Below are 25,552 nucleotides of genomic sequence, written 5' to 3'. Positions count from 1 at the left end.
GAAAACACAGTTCTAAAATATTTTTAAAAATAAATAAATCTATTTCCGCTATAGCCAGCAAGGATATTTTGTCAAATTCTTGAAATAAAGACATCTATGTTGGAAAAAAAACCTACACAATTTCCATATACTTTTATTCCAGCTGATATTAAAATAAAATATTTAAAAATGAAAAATACATGAAAGAGGACTTCATTGATTCCCCCCCTCCCATAGTCAATGGAGGAAATTTGATCAAATGCCAAGCCATAGTTAAAACAAATAAACAGTCATTATTTATGTGGAAAAACATATATTCCTTCTCCCACCCAAAGTGATCATAAAATATTTTGATATTACAATTAAATGATGGATGATGAATTGATAGATTTTCCCCCTAATCAATAGAGGAAATTTAGTCCACCTTTGAAGACATGATTGAATGTTTTTGGCACCTATCCATCCATATGTAACTGCATTCTTATGGCAGGTTTCAGATTCCCTGCAGCCCCGCGATCGATGGACAAAAATTCCACGTAACGACGGGAAGAGGGTCAAAATTTGCCAAACGGACCCCGTCGTCGTCTTGTAATAAAGAGCCACACGGTGCTTGAAGGAAAGCTGGCTTCAGACGTGCCACGTAAGCGTTTAACGTGTTAACAGAGTTGTCAGCTGTCAGCACTCTGCCGTCGCACCCGAGCGCATCTCGGGCTCCGGCTTTTACCGGCTTGCATGGGTCATGAAATGTGCTCATCCCAAGTTAAGTTCCAGTTAAGAAAGAAACATTAAAAAAAGAGAGCAATTTTATTATATTTGATGCTTCGTAAAGACAAGCGCCGGAAAACCTCATTGACTTTGATTGAAAGGCTCTAAAAATGTTTTGACGGTGCCTTTTTTCCAAGCATTATAAATGTATTGTATTTCCACCGTATTGCCACTTAAGCGTGCAAATATTCTACATGAACGACTGTCGCTTAAGAAATTTACAAGGCCACCTGTCATAAAAACGAGGAGAGGCCATCCATCCATCCATCCATCCATCCATCCATCCAGCCATGGCGTCTTTTTAGTACAGATTCTTTGGATTGGATTCAGGGGAGTTCGTCGAAGCACGAGCCAAAAGTGGCCGCTTCAAAGCAAAATGGACGACTTCTTGCTCATTTTTGGCCAATGATCCATGAGACTTTTTTGTGTGTCCTATCATGATCGATGCGTTCACTCTATTTCATGACGGTCGGTGAAACTGGTATCAAACTTTCCAGGGGACTTTGTCAAAGTGGCTGCTTCAACCCAAAATAGATGACTTCCTGTTCAATTTTGGCCATGGTTTTCTTTTTTTTTTTTGCATCATGTTGTGATCAACATGTCTGTTAAATTTCGCGTCGATTGCTGACACTAGTGTCCGGCAAAAAACAAACAAATCTAACTTTCTGGGAAAATTTGTCAAAGTATAAATGCAAAGTGGTTAACTTCCTGTTCAATTTTAGGAATGGGTCCTTTTTTTTCATGTCACGATAGACAGATCCACCCTATTTGGTGTCGAGCGGTGGAACTGCTCTCGGGGAATAATTCTGTCTTACTTTCCTATTGATGCTATTTAGTGACTCAGTACCACCGAGTTGCATAATGATTTTGGTAAATACCAATTCTGTTACTATAGGCCAGCGGTGGCACAAGCATTTACCACAGGGGCTGGTTTAATACATACAGTATGCTAAGCACTGTAGCAGGCACATGTGGGAGTACGTCACGTATGTGCAAGTCATAAGTAAGTCTCAGGTCTTCATGTTTCAAGAAAGTCCCAAGTTATATTGTGGTAAAAGTTAAGTTGAGTCCCCACTCGATTTCAAGCTTTGGCTAAAAGAAGTCATAAAAGCTTGCTCAGTGTCAACATACAGTATTTTCACACATCAACCACTTTGAACTCAGTATCTGTACATATATTACTCAGCTATTCAGTCATTTTGTGTTTGTTTTTTTGAATGGTCACAAAACCAGTCTTTGTATTATCTGTTACTTTATTACCATCGCTATTAAATGCATAACCAGCATGAAGCTTAGTTCATGTTTGACCAGCTATACGTGAGCTAAACTGGGAAGTTAACATAGCATATTTGTCTTTATGGGTTTTATAGTGACAGATGGAGTTAGATGTCGTAGTTTTTGAGTTGCAAATTTTGCCTGTTGCCATTCTCCTTTTTCCAATTTTATCATGAACACAATTCTGGAATCCAAATGTAATAATCTTTGGATCTCCCTTTTTCATGATGCAATGAACCCCCCGTTTATCGGCAGGGAGGAGCATATATTCCAGACCCACCCGAAATAAAACTCCCCAATATAGAGACCATAAAAAATAATGTTCTCATAATTACATCCATCCCAAACACTTTAAACACTTTTAGAAAATATTAAAACACACTCATGTTACCCTATTTGATGTTAAGGGCATATTATTGTGTGGGCGACTCTGCGTGTGAGCGTCTGGATGTGAACTGTGGCCGACAGCAGCTTCTGTGTGAGTGTGTTCTCAGTGCATTTGTGTTTTAATGTTCTTCCGGCATTCGATAAAGGTCTGCAAAGTGCACTGGCGACTGTGGCTCTACTTTCCCACATGGGAGAGCATATGAAGTGTACTGTAAAAAAAAAAAAAACATTAAAAAATGCGATCGAACATGAACGTCTCCCTTAAATTCATAAATGGCAACCCACTGATTGGCTGCGCCTATGTTGACATATGTTGAAATACCAAAGGACCACGCGCTTGATAATGTCAGCGTGCTTCCTGATGAACCCGGCACCCCCCTGTAGCATTGATGACATTTCCCCCTTTTTCGCCTTGTTTACTGGCACACACGTAAGAGGATTTGACCCGCATAAATACACATTAGTGATGCGCTAACAAAGACCCAGGCCTCCCTGTGTACACACGCCAAATCAGAACCACCGGAGACAGTTAGCTACGTGCGGCTTTAGAAGCTTGTAAGCGTGTGTTTATTATATTAGTCAAGCTTTTTGCTGAGCGATAAAGCGCACCGGTGCCGTCAGTTTCATGTTTTGCAAAGTAGCTCAAAGCTTGCTTCGCGCAGGACTTTCTGGCTAAGATAAAAGCTGGCAACACACACCAGGTTGAGGACCTCTGGACATGCCGAGTAGATTCCTCCATATAACCACAACCTCATTTCAATTGGCACTGATGTTGCTCGATTAACACTGGGGGAACTCATTCTCTAAATTTAGAAAGAAATGAACAGTCTCAGTTTTTGTGGGTGTTAATTGAAAAAAGCACACATTGTTATGAGGGCCGTTAGGGACATTATTCAGGATTAGCTCTCACACTTGCTATTCAAATGCTTTCACATACACACAAACTACTGAAAGACTAAGGACGAAGGACGACTAAGGACTACTACAATAAGGACTACTCAAACACTCTCATACACACGAGTCTTGCTCTCATTAACACTACTCAAACACTCTCATACGCACGAGTCTTGCTCTCATTAACACTACTCAAACACTCATACGGACGAGTCTTGCTCTCATTAACTCTACTCAAATGCTCTCATTGCCACAACTCAAACACTCTCATACACACTAGTCTTGCTTTTATTAAGACTACTCAAACACTCTCATACACACGCAAGTCTTGCTCTCAGTTACACAACTCAAATGCTCTCATTAAGACTACTCAAACACTCTCATGCACACGAGTCTTCCTCTCATTAACTCTACTCAAATGCTCTCATTGCCACGACTCAAACACTCTCATACACATGAGTCTTGCTCTCATTAACACTACTCAAATGCTCTCATTAACACTAATCAAACACTCTCATACACACGAGTCTTGCTCTCATTAACACTACTCAAATGCTCTCATTAACACTAATCAAACACTCTCATACACACGAGTCTTGCTCTTACTAACACTACTCAAACACTCTCATAAACACGAGTCTTGCTCTCATTAACACTACTCAAATGCCCACTGAGAGTGTGCAGTTCATCTCTATAATTTCACTTTTTGAATTGAACTACCTAATAAAAGATTTACAGCATGATTGACATAAACTTGTGAATCCCAGTGATGTGTGCGAGAATGTGATTGACGTGCTCGCATGAACGCATTTGAGTAGTGTTAATGAGAGCAAGACTTGTGCATATAGGAGTGTTTGAGTAGTGTTAATGAGAGCAAGATTTGTGTGTTTGAGTAGTGTTAATGAGAGTGTTTGAGTAGTCTTTATGAGAGCCTTTTAGTAGTTTGTGTGTGTGTGAAAGCATTTGAAAAGTAAGTGAGAGCTAATCCTGAATAATGTCCCTAACGGCCTCTCATACCTTGTAAAAGTTGCAACCAGCCTTGATTCTGGTTCCCACTGACTGGCTGGTCCACACAGGCGGGGCCGGGGATTGAAACCTGGTCCTCAGAACTTTGAGGCAAACGCTCTAACCAGTCGTCCACCGTGCTGCCTATTATTAATATAACAATAATAATAAATAATTATTATATATTATTGAAAGTATTATTATATTAATAATAATAATAAAATGATACTAATGTTAATCAACATCATTATTACTATTATTATTGATATGACGTGATGATACTAATATTTTACTATGAATATTATTATCGTTAAAAACTGCCATGTCAATGTCTGTTGCCCTCTGCAGTTAATTTATAAACTCATGCTTGCCACTATTTGAGGAAGTATGATAGTAGTTAGTGTTTTGTCTTTCTTTCCTGTCCTTTATTTTGTAAACTGCAATTAATTGCTCACGCTTTTCACTCACAGCTCATTGATGTTAAGCTGCCGTTTGCTGACATAAACGGCTTGATTTAAGGCTTGCTGTCTTTTCTTCTTAATGTTTTGATTTCCAAATATTGCTTGCAAGTCGAGTAAAACACCGTGAAACAGTTTGGCCTCCCTGGTGGGAACAAAGCACATGTAGCCGCGACATATTCATTCGAAGGCTTAGAGTGGCAAGGTTGGGACATGATGGAATGCGTGCGTGTGCACCGTCGCTCCGTAATTGCCTTCACTCCCATTCTGTATCTGTACATTAGGACGGGCGGCTTTCAATTAGCACCACTCTCTGCCAGATAACCACCGCGCTCCGTCGTAGCGCTCTGATTAGCACGATAAGTCAGTTTTCGAAATGAGGGGCGTTTAAGGACCACCCATTCAGCCACGGGGGCCATTGCTCACTGGGTGTGCGCGCGTGTGTGTGTGTGTGTGTGTGTGAGAGAGAGAGATGCCGGATTAATGGAAGGGGCAAGGTTAAACGAGTGTGACGTGATTTGATTGGTTTCAGTGACATGTAACGAGTAGCGGCGCGGCCGATTGAAGTGTCCGACGCGCACATGTTGACAGGCCTTCCTGACATTTTCCCAAATTGTGACATTGCAATGTCGAAACCACCAATGCCCATTGCAGAGGAATGAGTCAAGGCTCATACCACCCCCTCAAAACTGGCTGAGTTTTGCAAGGCTTTAAAAAAAGGAGGAAAAATGACTAATTCTTAGAGGTGGGTAAGAATATTGATTCATCGTTGCATTGCAATAGTTCGATATCGATTCAGCAAATCCTCTGAATCGATTCACCTTTGTGTGCGTCTGGGACCCAGGAAATCCACAAAAGTTAGGTATTTTGTAACCTGCGCTCGGCAGTATTTTTAGTTTCATCACAATTTACAAGATTTCAGTTTGCACTTTTTGTACGTTCATGTTTTTTAATTTTGTCCAGGCCTGTCACTCCCGAATCTTTTTCGAATCTTTTTAGTCTATAGATATTTCATTAGGTAATCGCCACGCTCCCAAAAAACCTAAATTTAACCTTACATTTTTTTGGGTTTGTTTTTTTACTACTACTACTGGGTGGCACAAAAATGCTTGAAAATCTTTTAGTAATATTTTTTATTGCCTCGAGGCAGACATTTTTGGTTCACTTAGCCGAGTTAGATGATTTCAAAAAGAATTTCCCCCCACAGCCCCACTTTTTGGAATGTTCTAGTGATGTTTCATTTGATGTATGATGATAACGGCATGCTGGTGGCGAGTCGGCATCGCTTTCATGAGCCCTCGCACCCACCTGCGGACCCATGGAGCCTGAGCCTTCAGGGTGGCAGTCCCCCACCCTCCGGAACTCTCTCCCCTCTGAGATCCGCACTGCCACGTTTCTGGACAGTTTTAAAATGAAACTCAAAACTCACCTGTTGCACCCAGTTTTTGATGTTTAGTGTTCTCTTTCGTTTGTCCACTTTGTGTAAAGCGGACTTGGGTTTCGAAAATCCAAGTTATTATTATTATTATTATTATTATTATAAGTATCGCATTTTCGAGAGACGCGTGACGGGCGCCCAGGTAAACAACAGCATCTATTCCCGGAAATACGGCTACCGGTGTCTGTTGATTGTGCCAATCACGTGGTGCCAGTTAAACAACAGCAGCCATTTCTGGAACCAGCGGACTTTGTCCGTTGCAACTTTGTGGGTGTTTTTACCATTCTGTCAGTTAAATTTAAAGTCCGTTGTTTCTGGGTCCGTTAAATCAAGGTTCCACTGCGTAGACACCTGGGAGCAATTTTAAATTGTGGAACAAAAAGAAATACGTTTCCCTTATTTGTCTTCCCACCAAGGTGCCTGACTGACCAGATTCGGAGATATCTGTACAAATCACACTGGATCCTAAAACCTATAAGGACTAATGTTCGCTGTATACATAAATGGAAGATCGCTATTGATTTCCATTGATGGCCAGCACAAGATGACCGAGATAGCTGAGGTGAAAGGAAAGAAACTGGAGTACTTGTTGCCCAGGTATAATATTGGTTTTGTGGCTCAATGTTGCACTTCTGCTGCTTAATATATTGTTTTGTGGAAATGAATGACATTTAGGTGGTTTTAGGGTGATATTCAGCTTCTTTTTTTGGGCAAAATATGGCATTTATTGTTGTTAAATATAGTCTTTTCATACTCGTAAATTATAATATTGTTTGGTTGAATGCAGTATTTCTATGAGGAAATGTAGCATTTTCTGGCCAAATACAGTGTTTTCGTGTAGTAGTGTTCTGAATATTGGTTTTTCAGTTTTAAAATCTAAACATTTGTGGCTGAATATAATGTTTTTATTGTAAAATATCACATTTTGTGGTTCCATAGTATTTTATGGTAAAATACAGCATGTTGGTGGCTGATGGTGAAATGAAGCATTTTTGTTGCTAAATACAAGGTTTTTCAGAATCAGAATTTTATGGCAAAATATCAAATTACAGTGCTTTTATGTTGAAATATAGCATTTTTGTACTTATTGCGAAATGTAGAATTTTGTTTCTTTGTTATGGCAAAAGGAAGCATTTTTTATGGCTAGTGTTGCTATGTTTTCGTGTAGATTTTTTTTTAGCTATATATATGCTTTTAAAGCTAAAATATAAATTGTTGGTGTGAAAAATGCAGTGTTTTCATTGTTAAATTACGCATTTGCCTGTATGTTTTTTGGCACATTATTTTTTTCTGTTTCAAATTGCAGTGGTTTTATACAATTTTTTTGTAGACGAGTATAGTGTTTTTATAGAAAAATGTATTTCTGTGGCTAATGTGATTTCAAGGTGAAATATGGCAAATTTGTTGTTAAATATTTGATTTTCAAAGTAAAAGCTAAAAAAAACGTTTTAGGAGGAATATCATATTATCATTGTAAAATGTTGCGTTTTGTGGCTTCATAGTGAAAATATAGTATTTTATTCGTTAAATATTTGATTTTCAAAGTAAAATTTTCTATTTTATGGCTGAATATAATGTATAACTGTAAAATGTCGCGTATTGCAGCTGAAGAGGTTTTTTTTTCAAATGTATGACAAAATACAACGTGCCAGTTGGTGAGTACAGTGTGTTGATGGGGAAGAGTTAGCATTTTAGTTGTTAAATGTTTTTCAAGGTAGAATATACAATTTTGTAGCTTAATATTATATTTTCACGGTAAAAGATCACTTTGCTGTCTAAATAGTGTTTTTATGGTGAAAAAATAGTATTTTTGTTGTTGTTGTTAAATAGTGTTTCCAAGGTATAACATAGATCTGATGCAGGATGGTTTAGGTAGCAGGAGTTTTAAGGTGATATTTTTTTCAAGTTTAGTTTTTTTGGGGGGGGGGGGCGGTGCATCAGTGTAGGGATAAAGAAGCTTTGCAATTGCACGGTAACCAGTGCTTTTACGGTAAACTCGGCTGGAGACCAGGCACTCGAACTTGGTCCTCGGCTGGAAATGGACCCCTCAAATGAGTTTTTACGGCAATCCCCTCCACCCCGCTTCTCTCTTGCGAGAAGCACTTAATGATCCCGGGGCTGATGAACGGCTTCTCCGGGAATTTGTGCTGCAGGGGAGATTCGGAAGCCTGCATATCTGCCGGACATTCCAGGGATTGGACTACCTCACCGGAGTGGATTGACCCCGGGCAATTTATTAGCCTCGCTGCCGACATCAATCACGTGCTCGGCCTCAGACACACATGCGCACACGCACGCACATATGCAATAGTGATGTCAGTGCAGCTCCTGGTGAATGTCTTCTTCTTCTTCTGGCTGTCACGTTCCGGTCGCTGAAGTGGAATTTTTCCCATCTTCCAACTTTTTCAAAATAGCTAAAGCAAGAAGCCTATTGATTTTGAGTGATATTTGGCTCAGGTTGGCAGGGAAGTTGAATGAATATGTTAGGCTCTATGTTCTTTGTCATGTCCACATTTCAACATTTCTGTGGCTTTTTATAGTGTTATTGTAAAATATAACATTTGTGCAGATACATGCTATAATTTTACAGTGAAATATAGCATTTATTTTTAGGTTACCGGTAAATATATGGTTTTAAAAGTTAATTGTAGTATATTTCTGTGTCAAGATGTTTTGTGGAAATAAGTAGTATAAATATATGGCCGAATATTTGCTTTTCAAAGCAACATATACTATTTTGTGGCTATATACAGTATATTGTTTTGTGGCAATAAATAGAAGTATAACAGTGTTTTCATAGAGAAAATATGAGATCTCTGGCTATGTGGTGCTTTTTTGGCTATATATTTGGTTTACAATGTATAATTACACTTTTTTTTTCAAATATAGTGATTTTGTTGCTGCAGTTCTATTTCGTGTTATGAGCAAAATATTGCATTTTCGTAGCCAAGTGTTTTTAGTTTGGAATAATAGCTATTTTGTGGCAAAAAGTAAGTTTGATTTGAAAATCTAACTTTTATGTGACTGTGGCAAAATATTTGTTTTGTAAAGATGCCATATTTGAGCAAGCCAACGTTTTCCAGTGTTTGGAATGTAATATTGACTATGTTACCTCAGTAAACAAACGTGAAATATTCATTAAAATCGTCCACGCATTGCTGAGGTCCTTACGCTTGTTTTTCTGCCGAGAGGCCTGAAATCAGGTTACGTGAATTTCTCGAGTTTATCTACGTCACTAGCGAAGAGCTCCGCCTTCGCTTTCCGCTTACGAGCCAGCGCTGTCAACATAACACACACGCGTGTTCTCACAAGTGGGTCTTCAACATGGAGGTAACCAATCACAGAAAAGGGGGCGGTCTTAGCCAAATATGGACAAACTGGATACAAAAGTGGGTCAAACAGAAGTAGCTGTCAGCGGGGCCTTTTCTGGACACTTGTATAACAAAACCATGTTTTTTTTTTTTTTTTTAATGAAATTGACACTTTTATACTAAATCCATGTTAGAGAGTCACTCTATGGAGGTCGAAATAGCCAAAATATGGTCACCTTTAAGGTGCTCTATATCCGGCATAGAGAGGGTGTTTCTGTGGCTTTATTGTTTCTTATAGCAGAATATTGCATGTTTGCATGTAGATTTTGTGGCTAGATATTATGTTTTCATGGTAAAATCCTACATTTCTGTGGCTCCAAACTGTTTTCTTGGCAAGCGCTAACTTTGGAGCTGTATAGTGATTTTGTGGCGGAAAAATGTGGCTAAATATTTACTTTTACTCAACTCAACTCAACTTCATTCATGAAGCATTTTAACAGCAACTGGTGCTGGAGCTTTTTTTTAGCCTAAAAGTGGTGTTTTGTGAAAATATATAGCGTGGCTAAATATTGGATTTTAAAGAAAATTATGTTTGTTGATAAATATTTGGTTTTAAAAGTAAAATATACAATTTTTAGAGCTAAATATATATATAGTCTTTGTGCTCATGAATAACATTTATGTCGCTAATTATACAGTGTTCTCATGGTAGACCTCTACGTCTGTGGCTATATAGTGTCTTTATGGTGGAATGTTAATTTTTTTTGTGGCTAAATAGCTTTTTTTCATGGGAAAATTCTGCATTGTTGTGGCTAAAATATCTTTTCATGGGACAATTCTACATTTCTGTGGGTGTAGTATTTTTTGATGATGGAATGTTGCATTTATGTGGCTAAATATGCTTTCCTTGTGGGAACAATAACATTGTGGCTAAATATAATTTTTCTAAATTACTAAATTGTAATTTTCTTGGCAACATGTTACTGAATAGGTATGATTAAATCGTTATGATTGATTGTCCGTAACTCTTTGTACCACTTTCGATGAAAATTTCCTGCAAACACAGGGAAGCACATCTCACCTCGCATTTCTTCTTGTTCCTCACCTGCAAGCTCATCACACACTTACTCCTATCGCCATTCAGTCTACTCCACACTGCATTAGCGCCGCATCCAGCCGGCGTACACGCACGCGAGTGCATATCAATGCACTCGCGTGCGCCCGCAGCTACTACTGTACTCTATCTTAATCTGCAGTCTATTAGCATATTCGCAGTTTGTGTTTTCCTGCCAGTGGAGGCATCTGACAGGCCAATTTCACAGCGGCGTCGGCCTCCATCTCGCTCAGGGCTGCCTGAGAGTAGATAGGGAAGGGGGGGGGGGGGGGGGGGGGGGGGGGGTGGAGGAAGTGCTCGAGTCTTTGCCTTCTAATAGTAACCCTCACATTGCATCTACCTGCATGAATAAAGAAGCCCTTCAGAAGTAATCTCCAGGGTGACATCACAGAACAATGCTGAGCAATCCTTTATTATATCATCCCAATAGCTGCCATGTTACAGAAGTGACACAAAAACTCAATTGATGTCAAGTCCAGTCCAGACAATTTTATTTATCTAGCGGCCAATTCACTACAGAAGTCATCTTAAGGCACTTTACACATTGAATAGGTCAAGTGCCACACTCCTCATACATTATATTCAATAGTGAGACACAAGTTGAATTTGTTCCGTGAGCACGCTCGTTCATCAAAACATTCATACTCAAATGATCTTTCCTCATTGAAATGAATGGAACCATAAACTGTGTTTTTTGCTTCAATTCAATAGAGTTTGTGCGGCTCCTTCAGTTGTGCGTGCCTTGGCCACTGGGAAGCAGTATCGTACAGACATGGATATACAGTATACTCGGCTCCTCTGTAAGCTGCGTCGATAATAGTCTTTGAAGAGGATAAAGAATATATGCCTGTGAGTATTGTTACATTAGCTGTGTACATGTATTCCTCCATGTATTCCTTTGTGTTCAAACATCTGTTGCTTTAAAGGGTTATACCACCGCCACTTAGCTGCTATTCGCTAGCTCATCTATGGCGTTTTGCTGTTTTTTTTTTTTAATTAATTAATTTATTTTTTGGTTAGCATTAAACTAGCGGACAATACTAAGGGAAAGATGTGTGGTTGTTCATACACAATGTGTGATTCTCTTTGTTTGCGGTTAAACTCCAACTTGGAGTAGTATCGAACAGATTCAAGCCTCTTTTTGAAATTTAAAAAAACATATTTTTTTGGAAGAATTGTTCACAAACTGAAAACCTGGAACACTGCATTGTTTGTGTGCAAGTGTGTGTGTGTGTGTGTGTGTGTGAGCGAGAGAAGGTGTCTTTTTAGACGAGTAGATTGCGGATTGCAGTCACGTACACTCACGAACACACACACGTATACACACAGTCGTTCAGTGCTCAGTGTGTGACAGCACGTCTGCTTCCCCCTTCATGCTGCTCGCCTCTTCTCCACCGGCTTGTCTTCCTCATTCAAATGAGCTTTTTAGAGTTAGATACATACAGTCAAAGTTGTCCAGTTAACCCCATGTTATATCGCGGTTCACCTATCGCAGTCACACTCCCATCGCAAGAGGCATAGAAGTGGACATCCTTTGAAATTGGAAATTTCACCCGAAAGTCCAATACACCAAACTTTTCGTAAGTTGTGTATGTGTCTCTTCTCATCCCCGTTGGTATATTTTCCAATCAGCCATTTTTCTTTACGGCTCTTTTGTCTTGATCAGTCCTTGTCCTCTTCCCCCCATCCGGTGTATGTGCTATCGTTAGCGGCGCGGCTCTGTGATGGATGGCGCCGAGAGGCCCGGACATTAACAGACTGGGACGGTACCATCGTTACCTGCACGCACGCACACACACACACAGACACACATACATATGCATGGTGTCTCAGGCCGTGGTGTTTACAATGATGACAGCCAAAGCATGTATAGAACTTATGGCGACATTGAGTTGCTCACAGAGAGCGTTGTGTTTGGAAATATGATTCATTTTGTAGCTGAATGTAGCGTTTTTTTACGGCAAATTATAGTAATTTTTTATGGTTAAATCGGTCTTTCCATGGTCATATAAAACATTGCTTTAGTTTTTTTTGTGTGTGTGTGTGAATATTAGTGTTTTGAGGGAGATATAATATTTTGATTTTTGGGGCAAAATATAGCTTTTTGCGGGGGGGGGGGGGGGGAGCAAAATAGTGTTTTTCGAGCCAATTATAGCAATTTTGTAAAATACAATACTTCTGGTGAAATATAGCATTTTTATGGCTAAATATAAGTTTGGTTTGTGTGTTATATGGTGAAATATTGCATTATTGTGGCTGAAAATACAGTAATTGTTTTATGTTGTGTTAAAATATAGCATTTGGTGGGTTAGGGTTAGAATTTGTAGAATTTGTAGAAACTGTAGAATTTGGCTGAATAGACTTATTTTATGTCAAACAATTTAGCAGTTTATGGCTCATTAGTTTTTTTTAAGGGGACTTTAGCAAAAAAGTGTTTTTATGGCCATATACAGCATTTTGGTGGCTGAAGAAGCTTTTTGTTTCATGAAGAATAGCATTTCCGTGGTTAAGTATATCGTAAAGATAAATTACACTATTGTTATGGCAAACTACAGTGTCATGGTAAAATACAACATTGCTTTAGCTGTTGTGTTATTGGACAATATAATTGTGGCTGAATACATTGTTTCATAGTGAAAATATACTATTCTATGGCTCAAAACATGATTTTATGGTGAAATTAAATATTTATGTTTGGCAAAGAAGCTTTTTATGACAATTTAGATTACTTTATGCCTTTAAACATGTTTTTATAGTCTATAGCGTGCATTTATGTGGTTAAATATACAGTGGATATAAAGTCTACACACCCCTGTACAAACGGCATGTTTTTGTGATATAAAAAATGTGACCAAAATAAATAATTTCAAACCTTTTTACATCATTAATGTGACCTAAACCCCTTAACAACTCAATTGAAAAAAAGAAAAATCTTTGAGAGGAGAAGTCAAATAAAAAACTGAAATATTGTACTTTTACAAATGTGCACACCCTCATTATGTGTGTCTGTCTTTAAAATTAATCAATCACGTTCAAACTCATGTTAATGTGAGTCAGCCCACACCTGCCACCATTTAAAGTGCAATGCAGTGAAATTGTATTTCCATAATAAATTATCTGTGACTGTGTAGTGCTTTCGTGGCAGAGTATTCCATTTTTTTTTTCTGGATCAATTATTTGTTTTAAGGAAAAATGCAACATTTTTGGGGGGCTAAATATGGTGTTGTGGAAATCGATTGTGTTTATGTTGCCAATAAACATTCATTTCAATATATAGTGTTATTTTTTACATGAATATAGTCTACTTATGAATAATAGTCCTTCACTTTTGGACCAATGTGCCTCCCATTTGTACAACGGTGCCATCGAGTTGCATGCAGCTGAAAAAAAAAGAAAAAGACATTTGATTGTTAAAACCCTGCCTGTGCCACACACACAAGCACAGAAGTGTTTTTCAAGCTTTTTTAAAGAGCTTTGTATTGACTCAGGGCCCCCGCTGAGGAGAGAACTGCGATGTTCTGCACTCCCTGGGAGAGTTCACGCACACTGAACTCGTGCAATAGACCGCCGGGTGCTAAAAGGCTCTCTTTTTCCAGAGCTGCTTCACCTCCAGGAACTTTAGCTAACACATTTCTGCACTTTGCCTTTATACGTGTGTGTCGCAGAAAAGTTCAAAGACTTACCAATGGAATTTATGCAAATCTCATCCCGGGTCTAATAATCCGACGGTGATTCAACACTAAGTTTGATGATGAGGTCACCCATGTTGTCAGGATCCATCTGGAGCAAGAGTTCGTTAGTAACGTCAGCCACTCGGTAAAATTGATCCGTCGCGGCTTCATGTGTTTGACGTGGGAGGGCAAATGGTGTGTGAGGGCGTGTGCATCTGTTGTGTGTATTTGAGAGACTGCGTTGGATTCTGGAACTGTTTGTGTGTATGTGAGAGTAAGCATGTGAATGCGTGTAGTTGTGTGAGAGAAACACCACTGTTGACATTTTAATATTATCCAGGATAGTTGAGGTAGCTTGCTAACGCATACGTCTACAGTTTCCATCTGTCCGTCCGTCCGTCCGTCCGTCGGCCGGTCCGGTCGGTCCGATACATACAGGTGGAAATTTTAAACCAAGCTTCCAAATGTTTCTGATGATTGTTGCTCTAATCTAATATTGAAATATTTTGATTGATTTTAAATTCTCTCTTATCCAATATGTTGCCATGTCAAATGATCAGGATTGCGAGAACTTTATTGGGATACGATACATCAGGTGGACATCAGTGAAGCAGCTGCAACCGCTATAACAGCGAACCCCCTTGTTTATTGCGGGGTTACGTGTTCCAGGCCTACCCGTAATATTTTGCGAAAAACAAAACACAAACAAAAACAACAACAAAAAATGTAAACTTGGCGGGGTGAAAACAAATTGAAAGAAATCCACGGCGAGGTGAATCCGTGGGTACCGAACTGCGACGATGCAGGCCTCCACTGTATATCATAGCACCTGTCCTCACTCTCGCTGTCAAGAAATGGGGAGACTAACCCTACAACATCACTTGGAGGAAACAAAAACAAGACACCCTCCCTTGCACATTTCTCCTAATAATAATAATAATAATAAGAAGAAGAATAATAATCACAATAATCAACCAAATTTGCACGAGGCAACGCATGCTTGCTTCACGCTTTTTGGAACTCCTTGTGGAAGTTTACTGTAAACCTGACACACGAAAGAATTGAGCATTAAACATTTTATATTTAGACATCAAAACGTTCCACCAAACCACATGATTTCGTCTAACGAAGGTCCGCTAGCTTCGTGCTAACATATGATATAAAACGGTATACATGTGTAATAGAAATGAGCATAGATGTGACAAGAATTATAAATGTTCAAACAACTGTTACTTTAACACAAACACAGCAGCAACACCTCCAAACAGAGCATACAACAACACTCCCAGGCATATATTCTGTGCTCTGTGGGAATGACAACTATTCCTGCATCTTAGTAGGGGACCTACTCTGCCTCTTCTTCTTGCTCTTATTTACAGTACATCAGCGCTCATCAGTGCTGTGCGGCATAGTGCCCGTGTACTGTAAATGATTATTGAAACAAAACAATCCCTTCAAAATCAGCGGCATAGTTTGGGATGTGAACGATGAAGGGCGGTCTAGATCTTGTAAAACAATAACACACACAGAGTATGAACACATATCGATATTGTATCACATCCCGAATCTCCATTGTTCCCCCAGTCCACAACGCATCCAGTCCAAAGTCACAAAAGCCCCCATAAGCGGGCCCCCTTCTACCTTTCCGATTACCTCCTCCACCACCACACCTCCACTCCTCCGACAACAACCTCCTTTCACCACCACCACAGCGGACCCGGCATCCAACCTGGGGGGCCTTCGCCATCTCTGCTGCCACCCTCTGGGATCTGCTCTCAAAGCCCCAACGTGACTGCTCAGATCGCTCCACCTTCAAATCACCTATTCCGAATAGCTTTTAACATGTAAATCTGTCATGTTTTATTCCTATTTTGATTTGGTTTGTAATCCGAGTAGGTTCTTGTTTTATTTTATAAGCCCTCCATAAAATAAGTGTATTATTATTAGAATCATTATTCTTGACATTTCACAAGTCAGCTTGCAAGGTTTGACCCAGCTTCCTCAAACGTTTTGGTGGAGTTGTGATGCTACACTAGGGCAGGATGTTGATTGATTTTGTATTATAATCCGAGGTGATTAAGGCCGGTGCGAGCCACGGCGAAGTTGGTGCGTTGGTGGTTCCTTGTCATCTCCTTGCCATATTTGTATTTGTATTTTTTGGTCTATATCGATTTAGAATCGTTTGACTGGACCAATGGTTTTGATTTTGTCGATTTCCCGTCCTCTTTGTAGGACGGTGTGGCTCTGTGATTAAAGCGAGGTGTCTATTGATTTTTGAATGCTGTCCAAATTGAGACGAGGGTGAGTTGAAAAACACCCAAAAGAACGGGGAAATGGGACAAGGTCTTTGCGGAAATATACCAAATGACTGTCACATGCTTCTTCCTTGTTTGACAGCTATAATGCAGAGTGGTATGAAATCGGATTCAGGCTGTTTCGATGGAGTGAATGTGGAAATACGCCATGCGTTCTGATGGATGATTGTCAGAAATGATGCAAACACAAAGTAGAGCAACAGGAGTTTTTCCCCCTTCTTTCGATCGCTCTTCATCTATTTGGATCTGTCTGCCTGCGGCGGCGCCGTGCGAGGCATGTGGCAAGTTAGTGTGTGTTTGTGTGTGTGAATGTGCATGTGTACACGTGTGTGTTTGTGCGGAAGCATGATTAAGAGTTTTGAATAATTGATGATTGCATCCCTCATTAAGTCCCAGTTGTGCTCTATTTTTACGCTCGGCAATTGTGCTCCATTCCGCTCCACAGATGGAGTCGATCCATCGCTCACTTTAGGCGTGGCCGACAGGGGGGTCCGGAGGGGGGCGCGGGGCCTGCTAAATCACGTTGAGTGGACATCTTTAGCGGAGCGGCGGCGCAATGAGCGTGAGCTCCGTAACGGCGACATTTGCGTGCTTGAAACTTGGGGTGTGACGGTACACGTGTTCGTGCTTTTGGTGAAGCAGACGTGTTCTTGTCGCTGACTTACTTCGTGTAACTTCCTGTATATTCCTCTTTGTCACCTCTTCGTGGAAACCAGCCCAAGAAAAAAGCAACGCTCATTCATCGTTAATAAGGACTGTACTTTAAAGAGAGTGTAAGAGTAAGCCGACTACTATTGCCTAGTAAAATAATCAAACCAACTATAGCAAACCAGCCGACTGTACTTAACTTACCAACCATAGTATTGATTTTAATTGATTTGCATCCATGTAAAGCACTTTGCAATGTATTTTTTGTATGTAAAGTGCTGTAAAAATAGTTTGAAATTGGTTGTTTGATAGTAAACCAACCAACCAATTGGAGTAAAACAACCAAGCCAAGTAACAAACCATAATACACCAACCAAGTAAAGTAACCAACCAACCAGTCAAGCAACCGTGGTAAACCAACCAAAGAAAAACAACTAACCCACTGTAGTGAATTAACCAATCAACCAAGAAAACCAACATTAGTACAACAATCAACCAAACTAACAAACTGTAGTAAACCAACCACCCTAACTAACCAATTGTCAGAAGCCAAAACCAACCAACTATAGTAATACAACCAACCAACCAAGCAACCAAACCAGTCAAATGTAGAAAAACATCTAGCTGTCAAAAACAACTGTAGTAAACCAACCATCCAACTATAATAAACTAACCAATTGTAGTGAACAACCAACTAACCCAACAAACTGTTGTAAAACAACCTTTCCAAACTTACCCACTATAGTAAACCAACCAACCAACCAAACCAGCCAACTGTAGTAAAACAACTAACTGTAGTAAATCAGCCCAAGTATACCAAGCCACCAAACCATGGAACTATAATAAAATAACTATTGAATTTATATTTGTTTCATTGCTCCTTTTCTCGCTTCCATCAACCGAACCGTTTGATTGAACCGTCGTAAACCAGCCAACCGTAGTATTCCAATGCGACCATAGTAAACTAACCAAGCACATATTGAATTTGCTCCTTCTCTTGCTTCCATCTAACAACAACGTTGCTGTCCTTGTTTTGCAGCCAAACAGCGACACAAATTTGCATCGTTAGCGCAATTAAACGGTGTCAAGCTTCTCAAGAAATGTGTGCAGCTGCGTGTCACAGTCGGTGTATCTTCCCACCAGAGCTGTTCCAAACTCCAAACACGAAACACTTTAACGTTTTTTTTTTCTTTTTAAGCTGTTTGTCTCCCTGAAGGCAAACTGCTAGTTGCTTTTATAATGAAATCACATTCAAAGTGAAGATGGAAGCATCCTTTAATGTGGCGTTATGGACACATTTAGGACAAGCAAACCCCTTAAAATTGGGATAAAAGTCAGTTCTGCTTAAAAGTCTTGAATTGGTCAATAATTAATACAACACCAGAGTAGAAACAAGAGTTCAGAATATTCCCAGAGAGATTCTCGATCCAAACCAACCAACTGCAGTAAGCCAACCGACCAAGTCAACCGACAAACCATAGTAAACCAACCTACCATAGTAAACAACCTAATAACCAATCAACTGTGGTAAAAGAATCAACCAACCATAGTAAACCAATCAAACCAAACAAACAGAAAACGTAGTAAATCAACCAACTACCCAACCATAGCAAAGCAACCAACCAAACGTACCAACTGAAGTAAACCAACCAACCAACCAACCAGATCTAGTAAATAACAAACCCACCAAATGAACTGTAGTCAACCAATTTGCCGAACAAACAAACAAACCAAACCACCAAATAACCAACCATAGTAAAATAACCAACCAAATGTAGTAAGCAACAAAAAGAATCAACCAACTGTAGTAAAACAACCAACCAAACTGACTGTAATAAACCAATCAGCCAACTGTAGTAAGCCAACAAAACAAAATACCTGACTGTAGGAAACTAACCAATCAACCTTAGTAAACCAACTAACCAACCAACGATAGTAAATCAACCAATCAAATTAACTGACTGCATTAAACCAGCCAGTCAATCAACCAACCAAATTAATGAAGCATAATAAACCAAGCGGCACGGTGAGCGACCGGTGAGGGCCCCTGCCTCACAGTTCTGAGGACCGGGGTTCAAATCCCGGCCCCGCCTGTGTGGAGTTTGCATGTTCTCCCCGTGCCTGCGTGGGTTCTCTCCGGGCACTCCGGTTTCCTCCCACATCCCAAAAACATGCATGGTAGGTTAATTGACAACTCTAAATTGCCCGTAGGTGTCAATGTGAGTGCGAGTGGTTGTTTGTTTAAATGTGCCCTGCGATTGGCTGGCAACCAGTTCAGGGTGTACCCCGCCTCCTGCCCGATGAGAGCTGGGATCGGCTCCAGCACGCCCGCGACCCTCGTGAGGAGAAGCCAACCAACCAACTGTCGTATAACAATCCACTGTAGTAAAAAGGTAGTAAAAATTCATGGGTGGAAGTTGGACTGCTTAAGTCTTGAATCGTTTTAGAATCAGTATAAAACCAGCATAGAAACAGGAGTCCAGAACATTCCAACAGAACGGTTTGATAATAATATTTAACAAATGTTTGATTAATTACTTTTTGAAACCCTTTTGAGAAATAATTCCAATAATCATCCCCAAGGGAGATCAAGATAATATGGCCAAATGCCCATCAATAGTGATAGCTCAATAATGCTAATGCTCACGTAGAAATTTTGTTCCGTTTTATATATATATATAGTTATAGTATCTTTACTATATTGAAGTATTTTGATGATTTTTTTTCTCTGTCCTGCCAAATAATTAAATGGACGTTTTATCCAGCCTGTTCAGAAAAACAAAATGTCTATTGTCACTGTGCGTAAACAGAGCCGCAGTTTATTTATTTTTTTCTTAATAATTATTCCATTTTTCAACACCTGATGTATAGCTCAGAGACAATAGCCAAGACAAACCAGCTGCTGTCATTTAGGTCAAGTGCTATACTAATGGGTTTTTTGGGTTATTGATCATTAGACTTAAGAGCCGAGGAACAGAATTTCTTCTGTGTGGGAGTTGAGTTATCAGAGACGCGGCACGCCTGTTAATAACTGACGTCTATTCAGAGAGTTGGGCAAAGTTCAGCGACGGGCTGCGGTCAACTTGGCTGGCTGAACACACTCAGACACACAGTCAACATCTTAGGACTCTCACACTGGTAAGTCTCTCGTTCTTCAATCGATAGCTCTCCTTTTTCGAGTTTGTTTTGCTCATTTTGAAAACATTGAGTTCATCGCTTGTTCCTCCATATGTTGGCTTTGATTGACTTAAGTTTTCATTTGGTCGCAGTTGACTTTGAATATTGGGAAATCCGGACCGACGTGCCAGCCCAATGAATATGTTGCTTCATTAGATATTCTGAAAGTATGATAGATGAATGGTTCTCAAAGTGTGGTACCGCTAGTGGTGCATGGCCTCCCTCTAGTGGTACGTAAAAGTATCACTGAATTAAATGTTCAAACTGTGCATAATGTTACAATTGTTTAAGCATTTTTTTATTTTTTTTTTAATCCAGCACAGTGCAGTGGTTGAAGCACACGCTAAACCAAGCTAAAGTTGCTAATTTGGCTTTAGGTCATAACATTTATGCACTACATAATAATTAGCATTGGCAAGTTAGCATTAGCAGGTTATCACACCTGTCCTTTCTCCTTGGGTGACAGTTTGGTTTCTTGGCTTTCTTTGTGCACCAGCAACTCACACTTATTGTCTCACTCTTCAAAATAAAGAGCTCATCCGTGTTGGGCAGGTCATATGGCCACCGTAGCAGAGATTGTCTGCAGGCATAACCTTTAGCACGCGCTGACACCTGGATTATTCATCTACAAGGGTGTGGCGCTGTCACCGACGATAAGCGCAGAATGTCCATGGTGGAAGTGGAAGCGGCGGAGCTGGTTTTAACCTGGGGAAGGAAACATTTCTGTTCCCAGTGTGCAAAGAAACGGTCCCTTAAGGCATGCTTGGAGGAGTACAGTACGGAAGAACGTGACCTCAACCCAGTCAGACACCTTTGGGGTGTCCCATTTTGTCCCATAATATCCCCTAATGTGTTCCGTCCCATTATGACCCATTGTCTCATAGTGTGCCATAATGTACCCTATTACTATATGTCCCATAGTGACCCTGTTGACCCATCATGTCCCCTATTTATGTTCCACAGTTTCCCATTGTGTCCCATGATGTTCCATTGTGTCGCATTGTCCCACATTGTCCCAAAGTGGCTTACCATGTCCCCTATTATGAGCCATCATGTTCAACGATGCTTCATTGTGTCCCATCATGTCCAATTCCTTCCCATATTGTCCCATATTCTGACCCATTGTGTCCCATTATGTCCCACAATTTCACAAATTGTGTCCCGTAGTGTGCCATAGTGTCCCCATTATGTCCGATTATCTTCGGAGTGTTCCATGATCTCCAATCATGTCACATGGCGCGCCATTGTCCCATTTGTCTCACAGTGTCTCATATTATCCTATTATGATCCATTATGTCCCATTTTGTCCAGTAGTGTCCCATCAATGCTCTATTGGGTCCCATAGTATCCCATAATGTCCATTATTTTGTCCCATTTTGTCTCTTGATGCGCCACAATGAACCCCTATGACCTGTAGAATGGCCGGATGCAGTCCTGGTCTCGTCCTAGTCTTCGCTTGCATTGTGTTTCCATTGAGGTTTCTCTGTTTTCTTTGCCTTCATGTATCGGGTATCATCAGCCAGGACAGATAAGAAAATGACCAGAGTAAGATAAACACACTGAACTATCCAATCAGCTCGCTGGATAATATTTTTGTGGGTTAATGAGATTCATGTGCATACTGCCTTCCATTTTCACTTCATGTCGGTGAAAATGTTCTAAAATTTTTAGGTAAGCTTGTGAGGATGGCGAAAGAGGGTGGGTGGCTAGTAGGCGGTGAGGGGTGGGGGTGTACTGGGTTGGGCGGGTTCACCGGTGTTGGATAGTGTCCAAACACATCCCAGCTCTGTTTCTCCCTTTCCGTTCGCCTGGCAGACTTTATTGATTTCTGGCCACTCGGCTCCTGTTGGCAGCATTCTGGCGGCTGTAACGCACACACACACACGCTACACACACACACGCTACACACACGTACTCACACGATCACAGACATCGTGACATCGCCAGCCTGTTGGCAGCGTTCCATTTCTGGACGCCCAATGTACGGCTCGCTCTGGTCTGCGACGCTCAAAGGCGTGTTCACGTCCGACTCCGACGGTACTCGGAAGCCCGCTCGCTGGCTTCCAGGTCAAAGCGCCACTGCAGCACTAGTGATTCGCATCTCCAACACTAAGACCCATGCCACACATTCACGATACATATATAGTAACTCCAAATACGTAACAATACATTTCTCTGCAATTATGATAGGATTCATTTCAATGACGATACTATTCGATCTCATACTATATACCATTTGATCCAATTAAGATACTATTCATTCCAATTTCCATAGCTTACTTGACAATTTAGATGAGAGTTTCACTCCATTTACGATATGATACGATTCATTCCCATGAAAATCGAACAGGATTAACTCCCATTACATGTTTATCTCCAAATATGATATGATATAATTCACACTAGTTATGATATGTTTTTCCTCCAATTACTTTGTATGAGTCACTAAAATGATATGGTACAATTTACACCAATTGCAATATGATTAATTCCAATTACGATGCAATAGGATTCACTCCTATGACTACGAGTCACTCAATTACGATACGATTCACTCCCATGACAGTTTTGATAGGATTTGCTCCAATTACAGCACAATTCCAATTACGATACGATACAATTCACTCCATTTATGAAACGATTTACTCAAACTACGATATGATTCAATCATTGAAGATACAATACGATTCACTCCCATTAAGACATAATATAATTGACCTCAATTAAGATTACAATTACAAACTACATCCTTGACAGTTTGCCAAATCTGCCCATTGCGTCATAGATAATTATGATCATGCATCAATGTGTTTGTTTGTTTGTTTTTTCCAAATGCGGATGTCTTCAGATGGTAGCGCGCATCGTTGTTATCTGCATTTGAACAGCTCGAGGGCTTTTTGGAAGGGTTGAAGATATCACCGTGTTCCCCCTTCTAGGGATTGGAGCTGAGTTGTAGCAGTCATCCCAAAGAAGTGTCTTCTTCTTCTGACTTCCTCCAGAGGAACGAGCATATGTCTGGAGCCAAGGAGACATCTGGAGAGTGGCTCCGTGGCACATTTTCTTACCACTTCTTAGTCGCGGACTAGCAGCTGTTATGTTTGCAATGTGTTCGACTGGTTGCATTGCGGTTGTGTGGGTGGAATTTTAAAATCCTGAACTCTTTATTGGAGCGTCACCAGGGACATTAACTTGCATCCTCACAAGCTTACCTAAACTACCTGTCTACCGTTTTTCGATAAATACAGTCAATAACGGTATGTACTCAAACAGTGCAAATGAATTCCTCTCGCTGCGCCTTTATGCAGATCGTCACCAAAATGTAATATGCTGTCTCTTGTTTAAAGAAAAATGGTGGAGGGACCTGACTATACCACTTTTATTCTGGGGTGGGCAAAATATATCACTTAATGGGATTTTCAGCATATTGAGCCTCCTTTCAGAAATTTTTACAGGGAAGACACTGAACAAAAATATACAAAATTAAATAAAAGAAAAGGTCAAATGTGAATAGAAATAAATAGTGGAACATTGGGGAAAAAATGACAAGGGATTTACATTAAAGCAAAAAAGAGTATATTACACAGCGGCACGGTGGACGACTGGTTAGAGCATCTGCTTCACAGTTCTGAGGACCGGGGTTCAATCCGCGGCCCCGCCTGTGTGGAGTTTGCATGTTCTCCCCGGGCCTGGTGTGGGTTTTCTCCGGGAACTCCGGTTTCCTCCCACGCCCCAAAAACATGCATGGTAGGTTAATTGAAGACTCTAAGTTGCCCGTAGGTGTGAATGTGAGTGCGAATGGTTGTTTGTTTGTATGTGCCCTGCGATTGGCTGGCGACCAGTTCAGGGTGTACCCCGCCTCCTGCCCCAATGACAGCTGGGATGGGCTCCAGCACTCCCGCGACCCTCGTGAAGAGAGGCGGCTCCGAAAATGGATGGTCGAATGGAGTATATTACACAACTAAAATCAGATTTGACAACAATTCAAGAAGTAATTTTAGGGCATTTGTGAAATTTCAAATGCAGTGAAGGTGAGACTCCCAAATCTCTAATATTTGTCTTTAACATTGTAGATATTTGCTCAAGAATTCAAAAAATTATTTTTGTCAAGCTTCTGTTTTTTTTTCTCCAAATGTTGGGTACTGAGCGACAGTTCTTTGCTATTCGTGGTCGGGCCCGTTCCCAGTCCCTATCCCCCACCAATAGCAGGGGTCCATTGTAAACTCGTTGCTATCTTTCGGGAAAATGTTTTCGTAAACCTTGGCGGAGGTCTTCTAAAAATGATGTTCATAAGCGTAAGAATGGCGACAGTGAACACCAGGTAAAGTGTGTGCGTGTTTTCTGGTCCAAGTGGAGGATTAACCAGATGCCGTGTGAAAGGCTTCGGCTGGAATTTGGAGGACACAAAGGCAAGAGTGGGTGGACTGTGGAAGCAGGGTTTACGCTCCATCCTTTCTCCCCTGATTTTACTTCCTTTGGCTTCCCATTTTCCCCGCCGCTCCCCCCCACCCCCCTTTTAGCCCTTGTTCATTACCGTCCTCTCTGTTCCCTCACCCTTTACTTTTCTTCCCACTCATCTCTCTTCCCTCTAACCTCTCCCTCTCCCTTTCTCTCTCCATCCATCCATTTGCCGGAGCAGCCCTGCAGATAATGCCTGTAATTGGAGTGACTCGCACTTTTCCAGTGTGTTTGGACCAGATAAAGAATATTGTCAGCGTTTTGCCGACACGGCCTCGGCTGGCGGAATTAAATGGACTCTGTTCTGTTCTGACGGCAGCAAATTAAAAGGCTCTCAATTCATCTGCTCAAGGCTTACAGGGGGGGCCTCCAATTTGCATAGAAACACCGGGGACGGGGATGGCGAGGGGGCTTGTCATGAGGACATTTTAGCCCCGCCACAAGAAGCAGCCAGTGCTTTTCATTTCGTTCAAGTCTGCACTCGAGCAAGGGTAGATGGCGAAGAAGCGGTCAGGCCTGATATTCTAAGGGGAACGCCGATGCTCAGTGATTTATTCACTTGTTTTGGCACCTGGCAACACTTGACCGAATTCGCCTTTCCGTGCATCCTCGGCGCAAATCTCAGAGGTGTTCGGCTTCTGTTGACAGCTGTCTGTGATC

General features: G+C 40.7%; 1 protein-coding gene across 8 annotated transcripts in view; it reads left to right on the top strand.

Moving 5' to 3' along the window:
* Positions 1 to 25,552, top strand: part of dab1a (DAB adaptor protein 1a) — a 230,595-nt gene that overhangs the window by 145,861 nt on the left and 59,182 nt on the right. Inside the window, exon 1 of one of the 8 annotated variants that reach the window (XM_061778674.1) lies at positions 20,282 to 20,398. The exons of the other annotated variants lie outside the window; for them this stretch is intronic. The gene's annotated coding sequence lies outside the window, so the exon portion shown is untranslated. Of the gene's footprint in view, positions 1 to 20,281; positions 20,399 to 25,552 lie in introns of those variants that run through there. 8 annotated transcript variants of the gene reach the window in all.

This window comes from Phyllopteryx taeniolatus, chromosome 7, assembly GCF_024500385.1.
Source record: "Phyllopteryx taeniolatus isolate TA_2022b chromosome 7, UOR_Ptae_1.2, whole genome shotgun sequence".
Taxonomy (NCBI): Eukaryota; Metazoa; Chordata; class Actinopteri; order Syngnathiformes; family Syngnathidae; genus Phyllopteryx; species Phyllopteryx taeniolatus.
This window is presented reverse-complemented; position numbering and strand designations above follow the sequence as displayed.